Source organism: Peromyscus maniculatus, chromosome X, assembly GCF_049852395.1.
Source record: "Peromyscus maniculatus bairdii isolate BWxNUB_F1_BW_parent chromosome X, HU_Pman_BW_mat_3.1, whole genome shotgun sequence".
In the NCBI taxonomy this organism is placed as follows: Eukaryota; Metazoa; Chordata; class Mammalia; order Rodentia; family Cricetidae; genus Peromyscus; species Peromyscus maniculatus.
Window position 1 is genome coordinate 78,631,280 of NC_134875.1, and position 10,132 is coordinate 78,641,411.

Genomic DNA, 10,132 nt, shown 5'->3' on the forward strand with positions numbered 1-10,132 from the left:
CTTGGAGGAGGGGGTAGGATGGGGAATCAGGGGTTATAATTTTTGCACACCGAAGGCCTCTCTGACAACACAGCAAATCCAAATCAGACCAAATCAGGAAAAGCCCAGGCTTAATGACTGACGCATTCCCGAGTGATTCCTGGCCCCTCAGAGAGGAGACCTGGAGGAGAGACCGGAAGAACTATGTGTCTGTTTTCAGGGATGCTGCTAATATACCCTGTGGGAGTATAATTAGTCTTCTGGGATGAGCTCCTTAATACCAAAGGATCAGCACTAAAACCATATACATATGAGAAACACTAAATGGGTGAAGCATGTTGTATGTATGTATGTATGTATTACATACATATTACATATATTAGATATTACATATATCTAAAACAAAAATAATTAAAGAATAAGGGGTCATGAATTTGGGAGGGAGTTGAAGGCAAATGGGAGGAATTGGAGAAAGGAGAGGGAAAGGGGAAATCATGTAAATGTAGTACTCATATATAAAATTCTCAAGTAAAACCAAGCCACACAAACCAACCAACCAACAAACTAAATAATTATAAAAGGTCATGAAGTTGGTAGGGATATGTGATATAGAGTCCTAGTGGGAGTTGAATGTGGGGAATGAGGCTTGTATATGGTCCAGATAGTTATCATACATGTATGAAATTTTCAAAGAATAAAAATATGACTCAATTAAAAATAACATATGGGTGTTATAAAAGTCATAGGGAGATAAAATAAAGAGAATGAGATAAACATATAAGGAAACAAAAAATTTACCAAATTTTGAGAAGGAAATGAACATCCAATCTCAAGAAGATCAAAGAACTCCAAATCACTTGATCATCATGGGCTCTTTGCCAGGCTTTAGTATATAATCAGCTTTCCCGAAAGTCAAAAGCAGCATTTTAATGTTGCAACAGAAAATCCACTTATCACACAAAAGAATGCCTCTATAAGTCTACATGGATTTCTTAGCAGAAGCCTTGCATACCAGGGAAAAAAAGGAACATATATTCCAACTGATAAAAAAATAGCAAAAACTGCCCAATTAAGAAAACTATACCAAGCAAAATTCTCTTTCAGAAATAATAGAAAGGCAAGAAGTTTCCCAGGAAAAAGCTGAGAGAATTCATAACTACATGACCTCACTAAATAAAAGAAAATTGAAAGTGAATTCGTCAAGTTGAAACATAGGACACATAATGGAAATACACAAGGCAAAAAAGCCTACCTGTAAAAGCAAGTATATAGCTAAATACAGAATACTCATTGCAATATTAGTGAGTAAACTGCTTCCAACTTTAGCTTAAAATCAAAGTACAAAAGTATTAAGAATATGCAGCGCTATAGTACATTATTGATAGATATGTAATACAAAAGGGTTATTGTGATATCAATAACAAATCATTGTCAGTAGTGAGAAAAATATAATATTTCCATGTGTAATTTACTTAAGTTGTTTGTAGCTTAAAAATCTAAAATCGTAATTATAGGATATTTCACATAAGACTCATGATAGTCACAAAAGTTTATAGAGGGTTCAGGAAATAAAAGGAGAAACAAATGAAAATGCACCCCCCTTTAAAAATCACAAAGAAGTGGTCGGGTGGTGGTGGTGCACACCTGTAATTCCAGCACTTGGGAGGCAGAGGCAGGCAGATCTCTGTGAGTTCGAGGCCATCTGGGTCCACAGAGTGAGCTCCATGAAAGGTGCAAAGCTACACAGAGAAACCCTGTCTCGAAAAAACAAAACAAAACAAAACAAAACAAAACAAAACAAAAATAAATAAAAGTCACAAAGGAAGACAATAGAAGAAGAAAACTGTGAAAGAACTGCAAAACTGGGAAAAACCCCATTTTTTTTAGTTAAAAGATATACAGTAGTAGTATGATCTTTAAGACACACATGTATATATGTTATACCTACAGAAGACAACTCATATTGATTTTAAAGATACACATGGTCTTGAAATGAATGAATAGTCAGAGATATTGCATGTAAATTTTAGGCAAAACGGAGTAAAGAATGAATAAACTGGATTTGGACAAAACAGACTTTAAGTTTCCAACAATCACAGGAAACCAGCAAAGTTGTTATGTAAAAATAAAAGGATAAATTCATGAATACAGTAAGATAATTATTGTCTGACTGTCCTGCTTGGGATTTGTTGTTGTTGTTTTGCCAACTTGACACAAGCTAGAGTTATCTGGTAAGAGACACATCATTTGGGAAAATGGTTCCATCCTGATTGCCTATAAGCAACTCGTAGGACATTTCCAGATTAATGATTAATGTAGAAAGGCCCAGCTCACTGTGAAATTCCACCCCTGGGCAAATGGTCCTGACTGGTTAAAAAAAAAGGAAGCTAAGCAAGCCAGAAATTAGTGTTTCTTTATGGGTTCTGCTTAAGTTCCTGCCCTAACTTTCTTTGATGACGGACTGTGATGTGGAACTATGGGATAAAATAAACCCATTCCCCTCAAAGTTGCTTTTGGTAATGGTGTTTTATCACAGCAGTAGAAACACTAAGACACTGACTTTAATAGGATTAAACCAGAAATTAACACCAGGAAGTAAGCTGGAAAACTCACAAATACATATAAATTAATTGAACATAAAGTTCAAAGTAAAATTACAAAGCATATTGGGGCATGGAAAACAGGATGATAATACATAAAAATGTATGAGATATACCAAAACCATTTCTAATAAAAAAAAGTTTATAAGCAGTAGTTTTCTACATTAGGAAAAGGGAATCAAGTTTGGTGATGCACACCTGTAATCCCAAAACTCCAGAAGCTGAAGCAGGAGAAAAATGAGTTCCAGGTTAGCCTAAGATACATAGTGATCTCTTGCTTACAAATAATTAAAAGAGAAGATCAGAGAGGGACACACACACACACACACACACACACACACACACACACACACACACACGGGGGGGGGGCAGAGAAAGACAGACGACAGAGAGACAGAAGGACAGACAGAGACAGAGAAATATTGAAATCAATTAATGTGACATATCATAATTGAATGATGGATAAAAACCACATGATCATTTTATTACATACTGTGAAGACATTTGAAAGAGTAAATATTCTTTCATGACAATAACTCTTTTTCTTCTGCACAATGATTCATTGTTGGTTTCTGTGTTAATTGCCATCTACTACTAGAAGAATCTTCTTCGATGCAGATTGAAAGCTAGACAGCATAGCTCTAGCTATTCTAGTATCTGACAAAAAATACACTTCAAACAAAAACTAGTCACAAGAGATAGAGAAGGACATTTCATAATTGTTAAAGGAAAAATCCACCAAAGGATACTGCAATTGTAAACATTTATATGCCAAAAAACAGGGGCACTCAAATTTATCAAAGAAATATTAGATCAAAAAGCACAGGCTGACTCAAAAACACTGATAATGTATGACTTAAATACCCCACTCTCACCAAAAGAAAAGTCATTCAGCAACAAACTAAATAAAGAAACCCTGGAGTTAAATGACATCATTAATCAAATGGATCTTATAGTTATTTATAGAACATTCCACTCAAACATGAAAGAATATATTTTATTCTCAGAACTCCATGGAACTTTCTCCAAAATAGATAGCATATAAGGACACAAAGAAAATTTAGGAAAACTGAAATAATGTACTGCACTCTATTGGGGCTACGATGAAATAAAGCTGGATATCAACAACAATAGAAATGGCAGAAAGCACACAAATCCATGGAAACAAAACAACACACAGCAGAAGAAAAATCAGGCCAAGAGAGAAATTAAGAAATCAAATTAAAAATTCATAGAATTGAATAAAAATTAAAAAAACACAATACTCCAAAATCTATGGGACACAATGAAGTCAGTCCTAAAAAGAAAGTTTGTAACAGTAAGCGCTTACAGCATAAAATGGGAAGGAGTTCAAATCCATAACATAGTGATGCATCCAAAAGCCTTGGAAAAGCAGGAACAAACAAGACCCAAAGTGAGTCAACCAGAAGAGATAATCAAAATCAGGGCTGACATTAATGAAGTAGAAACAAACTAAAAATTACAAAAAATAAACAAAACGAAAAGTTCTTTGAAAAAATTAAGATAGACAATCTTTTAATCAAATTGACAAAAAAAGAGGACTGAACTAATCAGATATGAAAAATGAAAACATTACCACAGATACTGAGGAAATTCAGAGAATTATAATGCATAATTTAAAAATCTACATTCTGCTAAACTGGAAAAATCTATAAAGAAGTTGATATAAAAATCTCCCAACTAAAAGAATCCTAGGAGCTTGGACCTGCCTAGGCTCAGTGTGCTGGGCTTTGCTGACTCCCCATGGGAGACCTCGATTTGGGGGATGTGGGGATGCTGGGGTGGCTTGGGAAAGAGAGCTGGGGGGTGGAAGGAGGGAGGAGGGGCGATTTGTGGATAGTATGTGGAGTGAGTAGAAAATTTCTTAAAAATGGAAAAAAAAAGAGAAATAATAATAAAAAAAGAATCCTAGGACCAAACAGACACAGGCAGAATTCTGCCTCATCTTCAAAGAACTATACCAATACTTATCAAATTATCCCATAAAATTGAAAAGAAAGAAAATCTGCAATTTCTTTTTATGAAGTCACTATCACCCTGATTCCAAAACCAGGAAAAGATCTAAGTACAAAATTATGGGTCACCCTCTCTAATGAATACTTGAAAACAAGAATCAAGAACACATCAAAAAGTTAACCGCTATGATCAAGGCAGCTTTATACCAGATATGCAGGGGTGAGTCAACATACATAAGTCAGTAATGTAATCCACCACATAAACAAACTCAAGAACACATACCACAGGATAATCTCCTTATATACAGAAAAAGCCTTTGACAGAATCCAACCTCTCTTTATGGTAAACATTCTCAAGATTCTAGGAAGCCCGCAGTTTGTGAAAATCTCAGAGGCAGTGGGAGGATTTGGTGAGAAAGTGATTTCTTTGAGATAGGTCCTCAGTCAAGAGGAGGCCGACTTGGTCACTTCCCATAGCTTCGAGGATTATAACTCAGTACTACCTTTAGAAGATGACTAGAGGGGCCTAATTATTTTAGACTAAGCTTCTGTGGAGGCCAAACAATAAACTGTCACAAGTCCAGTAAACAGGAAACACTTTTCAACAAATTCTTAGTTCATGCAGCAAGAGATGAATATAGGTATGGGTACTGAGGGAGAATTTGCTTGGCAGTGTGGTGCTCTGTAGCTAGAAGGCAATCTCACACTCCGAGGGTTAACTATGCAGACTGATAGCCCCAAGCCTGAAGTTAGCATATTTTCAATGTGCAGAGCCACCTATCTGCCATTCACTGATGGAAGGATGAGACCTCTAAACTCAGGTCCACCAGATTACTCAACTCCCACAGCTTCCTTCTTCCCACAGGGTAGTTAATGCTGAGCAGGATTTCAAAGCACTAAGACTGGTCCTTCAGATCTCGATGCTATGTCTCGCCTGCCTGCCGTAGCCAATGCACTAGGGAGACATTCCTTGGCTTGGATATTAGCCACACCAGGGTGAACAAACTTAGGAGTCTGTGGAGCCTGAGAGAACTTGTTACTCCCACATGCTGCACGGCTGAGTGTGGCCCCAAGAGGCTGCTGATACGCAAAGAAGAGAGATGGGGGGAGGGAGGGAGGGAGGGAGGGAAGGAGGGAGGGAGGCAGAGACAAAGAGACAGAGACAGAGACAGACAGATTCTCAAAGTGAATAGAGCCCTATCAGATCGCTGATGCTTGTCCTGCCTGACCAGCCTAAATGGCTAAATGGTAGGAAAAGAAAATAATTCTGCTGCAACTGACCACCAGCTCCAGCTGGCAGACTCCAAGACTTTAAGGCCCAGAAAGAAATCACTTCAGTACTTTGCCTTTTTTTCTAATCTTAATTATATATTTTTCCTTTTTTTGATGCCCCCTATGTTTACCGTTTCTCCCTATATTTTGGTATTGGTTTTGTTTATTTTTTAAGACTTTAGTTTTTATTATTTATTTCTCATGTTTATCTAAGTGTATTAATGCAATTTGTTTACTGCACAGCCATATTTTCATCTCTTGCTTTTCTTCCCCTTTAGATAACATTTTAATCCATTCTCCTTTACCTTTCCTTGTCTTTCTTCTTCCCTTGTCTCCTTCCTTTACTTCATTTACTTTTCATTTTAACTTCATTCTAAATAATTTTTAACTTCCTAGATTACTCTAAATTATTATTAACATTTTCTGTTAATGGGATAGTATTTGGACTTTAGTTGATTTTAAGTGCATTTCTGGTTTTGCTTGGTGTAGCTGTTAGGGCAGTTTCTATTTTTCTTTTCTGATTGCTACTAGATATTGAGTCCTCAGAAGCAGGTTGCTCACTGAGATCCCAAAATAAAAATTGGAAGAGATGTCCATAACAACAGATATGTAAATTGTAAAACAGGCACACAAGAGCTGTGGAAAAGGAAGGTAACACGATGCTTCCAAATGATCATAGCTCCTCAGTTACCAAATCCAAAGGTATGGAATTTACTTGTCAATATATGACTTCAAAGGGATACAAACAAGCAAGTAAATACATTAAGGAAAAGAACTTGGAATCTGGATAAGAAATTCAGTACCACAGAAGCAAAAAATGTTATCTACATGTGCAGTGAATATATAAGAAATAACAGCAAGGGAGGGATTTTCTGGTAAATTGGTGGATTTGAAGCTGCTAATTAAAAGGATTCGGGACCAGAAAAAATAGAGATGGGAACAAACTTCTGAAATCCATGTAGGGAATAATATTAGGATAACTGAAAATTCTAGAGAAAAGGAGGGGCACTACATCAAAAAGGAGTAAGCCAAATGGAACAGAGCTAGCTTTAAAATGGCTCCCCAGAAGAGGGATGGGAAGCAGAAGCCTTTTCCAAAAGATAAGGTAGGTTTTCTGATTGAAGGTGCTGGAAGTTCTACTCTCAGGAGAAGTGCAGTTTTGATGTAACAATGATTTTTCTGGTCAGCAGCAAAGAGGAATTCTCTCTGGTTACTGTATAAGACATGGAGGACAGTGAACAGGTGCCATTTTGAGTGGGATCTATTGCTCAAAACTGAGCTATCCTGGGAGCTGAGAATTGTGCACCACCACAAATCAAGGAGATTGAATTTAACTTGGCACAACCTCAGAGTGAGCAAGAGACAGTTATGGGAAGCAGTTGTAGAGAGTGGGAGAGCCAGACATTGACAAGCTAAAAAGTGCAGGCTGCAGGATTCTTTATTTAGGCAGTGAAATGCATATCCCTGAATTTCAGGGAGCAGATCTCATCAACTGAGAATAACACTGGAATTTGGGAGCCTCTGCCTGAGGTCAGCAGGTGGAACAATCTCTAGACCCATTTATCTGCCTTTCACTGCTGTGGAGTCTGAGAACACCGAAGTATATCCATCACAGATGGTGATTAATACTCAGAAGGTCTTGAAAGTACAAAGACAGAGCCTTAGTCTGACAGATCTCAGTGCTGTGGTTGCTTCCCACATTCCAAAAGTATTTTAGAGATATGCCCTGCTAGAACATTGGCCACCCCAGGGAATATTATCTGAAGAGACTTGGGAGGGAGAGAGAAGCTGTCCAGCTCATAGATAGCAAAGCTAGTGTGGCCAGAAAAGTCCCAGGTACACCAAAAAAGGAATTTATTAAAGAGGCAAATAACCAGAGAAGACATTAAATGCTTGTCTAATACAGGATAAATAGCAGCATAGCTAATAGGAAAGAGACGAGCCCACAAGTTCAGTTAATCAGCCCCTATCACATCACCAGCAATCTTCAAGTTTTGAGGACCTAGAAAGGAACCAATCCAATACCTCTTTTTATGCCTTTTAACTTATCTTTTCATTTCTTCTTCTTCTAGGCTTCTAGTGCTTCCTTTATTTTATATATGTAAGTATGGGTGTGTGTGTGTGTGTGTGTGTGTGTGTGTGTGTGTGTGCGCGCGCGCGCGCGTGTGCGCATGCACATGTGTGGTTCAGTATTGTGGATTGAATCTACAACCTCATAATTAAGTTCAGATTCCAAGGAGCCACATAAAAAACTGGGTGTAGTGGTGCATGTCTGTAACCCAACACTGGGGAGTAGACAGGCAGATCTATCCCTGGGGCCCACTGGCCATCTCACTTTGCCAAATCAATGAGTTAGTTACATGTAGTTGGGCTTTTTTACTCTTTGGGGGCCCACCACCCAGCTCCCAAATAAACACACAGAGACTTATTTTTACTTTGAATGCCCAGCCTTAGCTTAGCTTATTTTTAGCCAGCTTTTCTAACTTAAATTAAATTTCTCTTTAACTATGTTTTGCCTCTGGGCTTTTTTTTAACCTTTCTTTATTCTATATCTCTTTCTTTTCTTCTTACTCCATGGCTGTCTGTCTGTCTAGCTGCTGGGGTTTTCCTCTCCTTTTTTTCTTGTTCGTCACCCTTCTCTCTTGAGCCTAGATTTCTCCATCTATTTATTCTCTCTGCCTGGCAGCCCCACCTATCCTTTCTCCTGCCTTGCTATTGGCTGTTCAGCTCTTTATTAGACCAATCAGGTATTTTGGACAGGAAAAGTAACACAGCTTCATAGAGTTAAACAAATACAACATAAAAGAATGCAACACATCTTTGCATCATTAAACAAATATTCCACAGAATAAATGAACATTTTAAATAATATTTTAAAATAATTTTCCACATTTTAAAATATTATTCCACAACAGTTCCAGGTTCAAGTTCCTGTATCAAAAAATAAAGTGTAAAGAAACTGAAGAAGATATCTGACATCAATTTTTGGCCTCCACATGTACACATACATACATACACCCACACAAATACATACATGAAACACACAAAACAAGCAAGACAACATGATGCTTCCATAAGATAATAACTCCCCAATTATTAAAACTAACAATATGTATGAAGAGGACATGCTGGATAAATAATTTAAAAGTCTACTTATTTGTTTTTTTTTTTTTTTTTTTTTTTTTTTTTTTTTTTTTTTTTTTGGTTTTTCGAGACAGGGTTTCTCTGTGTAGCTTTGCGCCTTTCCTGGAACTCGCTTTGGAGACCAGGCTGGCCTCGAACTCACAGAGATCCGCCTGCCTCTGCCTCCCGAGTGCTGGGATTAAAGGCGTGCGCCACCACCGCCCGGCTAAAAGTCTACTTATAAAAATCAAACATGACTTCCAACATTAAACATACAAGCAGACGAATTCAGTCAAAGACCTGGAGAGAAAAGTTAGCCACATAGAGGTGAAGGTTAAAAAATGTGAGTGACAAAATTTGCAATATAGATGAAAAGGTCATCAGCATAGAAGAAAAATTCACCAAGGAAATTGAGATTTTTTTTAAAAAAAAATAGAAATATTAGATATTAAAATCTCAATAGTTTGAAAAATGAGCACAGTTATAAGTATCACTGAAAATACTTGAAAAAGCAGAAGAAACGAATTAACAAGGATGCAGGATAAGTTTGAGGCAATATTACACTGAAATATCAATAAAAATAAAATAACATGGAAAGAATATCCAAAAAGTCTGGAATGCATACAATCAAAAGATCACAGCTAAGCAGCTATGGAATAGAAGACAAGGCAGATATTATAAACTAAAGACATAGGGAAATCTATTCAGTAAAATTATAGCAGAACATTCCTCAAATTCAGAGAAAGAAAATTACATCTAAACAAAAAAGGTATTTAAAACTCCAAACAGACATGACTGGAGAAGAACTTCTCTATGACACATTATAGTTAACATGTCAAAAACACAAATAAAAGAAGCACTATTAAAACTGTAATGGAAAAATGCCTGCTCTGATACAAAGGCAAGCGCTTGGCAAAAACATCAGATCTCTCACCAGCAAACCTAAAAGACAGAAAAGCATGGAGTGATATATTTAAAATATGAAAATAATTGACAAACAAGATAACTATAGCTAGCATAGCCAGCTTTTTAAATTTTATAGAGAAATAAGGACAATTACAAAACAAGGAAATTTATGAACATTAAGCCAGCACTGAAGAAGACAAAGAAATACTATGTCCAGAGGTGGAAGAAAAAGAGTCAATCATGAGATCTCAAAAAAGAGTAAATTTCATCTGGAAC